The following is a 3,886-nucleotide window of genomic DNA, read 5'->3' as shown; positions in this document are numbered from 1 at the left end:
TAAGTTTGGTGTCAATTGCATGCTTTAAAAATTTTTCTTGCATTTTTCGAAAATTCATGCATTCATGGTGTTCTTCATGATCTTCAAGTTGTTCTTGGTAAGTCTTCTTGTTTGATCTTGATGTTTTCTGATTTTGTGTCTTTTATTGTTTTTCATATGCATTTTTGCATTCATAGTGTCCATGCATTAAAGATTTCTAAGTTTGGTGTCTTGCATGTTTTCTTTGCATAAAAAATTTTTCAAAATTAGGTTCTTGATGTTCATCATGATCTTCAAAGTGTTCTTGGTGTTCATCTTGACATTCATAGTGTTCTTGCATGCATAATGTGTTTTGATTCATAATTTTCATGTTATGAGTCATTTTTATGTTTTTCTCTCTCATAATTAAAAATTCATAAATAAAAAATATCTTTTCCTTAATTTTCTCATAATTTTCGAAAATTTGAGTTGACTTAGGCAAAAAATTTTAAAATTAGTTGTTTCTTACAAGTCAAGTCAAATTTTCAATTTTAAAAATCCTATCTTTTCAAAACTTTTTTTTTTCAAAAATAAAATCTTTTTCATTTTTATCTTATGATTTTCGAAAATTTAAAAATATTTTTCAAAAATCTTTTTCTTAATTTTATCTTTACTTTCGAAAATTATGCTAACAATTAATGTGATTGATTCAAAAATTTGAAGTTTGTTACTTTCTTGTTAAGAAAGGTTCAATCTTTAAATTCTAGAATCATATCTTTTAGTTTATTGTTAGTCAAGTAATTAATTTTAATTTTAAAAATTAAATCTATCTTATCTTATCTTTTATATCATATCTTTTTCAAAATTTTATCTTTTTCAAAAATTTGATTTTAAAATATCTTTTCTAACTTCTTATCTTCTTATCTTTTCAAATTTGATTTTCAAATATTTTTCAACTAACTATTTGACTTTTTGTTTGTTTCTTATTTTTTTTAAAACCACCTAACAACTTTTCTCTCTCTAATTTTCGAAAATACCTCCCTCTTTTTCAAAAATTTTTTTAATTAACAAATTGTTTTAAATTTTAATTTTAATTCTATCTCATCTTTAATTTTCGAAAATCATTAACTCCTTTTCAAAATTAATTTTCGAATTCTATCTCTCATCTTCTTCTATTTATTTATTCATTTACTAACACTTCTCTTCACCTCTCTTCATCTCCAATCACTTCCTCTATCCTTACCCTTGTGTTTGGATTATTCCTTCTTCTTAATCCTTATCCCTTTTCTTATTCTACTAATAATAAGGATCCTCTTTACTGTGACATAGAGGATTGCTCTTCCTTTTTTTTTCTCTTCTCTTTCATATGAGCAGGAACAAGGAAAAAAGCACTCTTGTTGAAGTTGATCCTGAACCTGAAATAACTCTGAAGAGGAAACTAAGAGAAGCTAAATTACAACAATCCAGAGGCAACCTTTCTGAAATTTTCGAACAAGAAAAGGAGATGGCAGCCAAACCCAACAACAATAATGCAAGGAGGATGCTTGGTGATTTTACTAAACCCACGTCCAAGTTTGATGGAAGAAGCATCTCAATTCCTGCCATTGGAGCAAACAATTTTGAGCTAAAACCTCAATTAGTTGTTCTAATGCAATAGAACTGCAAGTTTCATGGATTTCCATCTGAAGATCCTTACCAGTTTTTAACTGAGTTCTTGCATATTTGTGAGACTGTTAAGACGAATGGAGTAGATCCTAAACTCTACAGGCTCATGCTTTTCCCTTTTGCTGTAAGAGACAGAGCTAGAACATGGTTGGACTCACAACCTAAAGATAGCCTAGACTCCTGGGATAAGCTGGTCACGGCCTTCTTGGATAAATTCTTTCCTCCTCAAAAGCTGAGCAAGCTTAGAGTGGATGTTCAGACCTTCAAGCAAAAAGATGGTGAATCCCTCTATGAAGCTTGGGAAAGATACAAGAAGATGACCAAAAAGTGTCCTTCTGACATGTTTTCAGAGTGGACCATATTAGATATAATCTATTATGGTCATCTGAGTTTTCCAAGATGTCATTGGACCACTCTGCAGGTGGATCCATTCACCTAAAGAAAATGCCTGCAGAAGCTCAGGAACTTATTGACATGGTTGCAAATAACCAATTCATGTACACTTCTGAGAGGAATTCCGTGAATAATAGGATGCCTTAGAGGAAGGGAGTTCTTGAAATTGATGCTCTGAATGCCATATTGGCTCAGAACAAAGTGTTGACTCAGCAAGTCAACATGATTTCTCAAAGTCTGAATGGATGGAAAAATACATCCAACAGTACTAAAGAGGCATCTTCTGAAGAAGAAGCTTATGATCCTGAAAACCCTGCAATGGCAGATGTAAATTACATGGGTGAACCTTATGGGAACACCTATAATTCATCATGGAGAAATCATCCGAATTTCTCATGGAAGGATCAACAAAAGCCTCAACAAAGCTTTAATAATGGTGGAAGAAATAGGCTCAGCAATATCAAGCCTTATCCATCATCTTCTCAGCAACAGACAGAGAATTATGAACAGAATACCTCTAACTTAGCAAACTTAGTCTCTGATCTGTCTAAGGCTACTTTAAGTTTCATGAATGAAACAAGGTCTTCCATCAGAAATCTGGAGGCACAAGTAGGCCAGCTGAGTAAGAAAATCACTAAAACCCCTCCTAGTACTCTCCCAAGCAATACAGTTCCAAAAAGAGAGTGCAAGGCCATTAATATAATCAATATGGCTGAATGCAAGGAGGAGGGAGAGGGCGCAAATCCCAAGGAGGAAGATCTCGTGGGACGTCTCTCAAGCAGGAAGGAGTTCCCTATTGAGGATCTAAAGGAATCTAAGGCTCAAATAGAGACCATAGAGATTCCATTAAATCTCCTTCTGCCATTCATGAGCTCTGAAGATTATTCTTCCTCTGAAGAGGATGAAGATGTAACTGGAGAGCAAGTTGCTCAATATCTAGGAGCCATCATGAAGCTGAATGCAAAGTTATTTGGTAATGAGACTTGGGAAGGTGAACCTCCCTTGCTCATTAGTGAACTTGATACATGGGTTCAGCAAACTTTACCTCAAAAGAAACAAGATCCTGGGAAATTCTTAATACCCTGTACCATAGGCACCATGACCTTTGAAAAAGCTCTGTGTGACCTAGGTCAGGCATAAATCTTATGCCACTCTCTGTAATAGAGAAGCTGGGGATCATTGAGGTACAACCTGCCTTATTCTTATTACAATTGGCAGACAAGTCAGTAAGACAAGCTTATGAATTAGTAGAGGACATGTTGGTAAAGGTTAAAGGCCTTTACATTCCTGCTGATTTCATAATCTTAGACATTAGGAAGAAGTAGGATGAATGCATCATCCTTGGAAGACCTTTCCTAGCCATAGCAGAAGCTGTGATAGATGTTAACAGAGGAGAATTAGTCCTTCAATTGAATGGGACTACCTTGTATTTAAGGCACACGGCTATCCTTCTATAACAAGGGAGAGTAAGCATGCAGAGCTTCTCTCAGTACAGAGTCAAACAGAGCCCCCACAATCAAACTCTGAGTTTGGTGTTGGGAGGCCACAACCAAACTCTAAGTTTGGTGTTGAATCCCCACAACCAAACTCTATGTTTGGTGTTGGGACTATACAACATTGACCTGATCACCTGTGAGGCTCCATGAGAGCCCACTGTCAAGCTATTGACATTAAAGAAGCGCTTATTGGGAGGCAACCCAATTTTTATTTATCTAATTTTATTTTATTTTCATTGTTCTTTTATGTTTTATTAGGTTCATGATCATGTGGAGTCACGAAAAAATATTAAAATTAAAAACAGAATAAAAAACAGCAGAAGAAAAATCACACCTTGGAGGAAGGACTTACTGGCGTTTAAACGCCAGTAAGG

At 34.6% G+C, this 3,886-nt stretch overlaps 1 non-coding gene across 1 annotated transcript; it reads right to left on the bottom strand.

Moving 5' to 3' along the window:
* Positions 1-1,861: 1,861 nt before the first annotated feature.
* LOC130971445 (small nucleolar RNA R71) lies at positions 1,862-1,965 on the bottom strand. Its single transcript, XR_009082664.1, has one exon. It is a non-coding gene; the product is annotated as a small nucleolar RNA R71 (small nucleolar RNA).
* Positions 1,966-3,886: the final 1,921 nt, after the last annotated feature.

The sequence above is a fragment of the Arachis stenosperma genome, chromosome 3, assembly GCF_014773155.1.
Source record: "Arachis stenosperma cultivar V10309 chromosome 3, arast.V10309.gnm1.PFL2, whole genome shotgun sequence".
NCBI lineage: Eukaryota > Viridiplantae > Streptophyta > Magnoliopsida > Fabales > Fabaceae > Arachis > Arachis stenosperma.
Note: the sequence above shows the minus strand (reverse complement) of the source record. Positions and strands in the feature narration are given on the sequence as shown.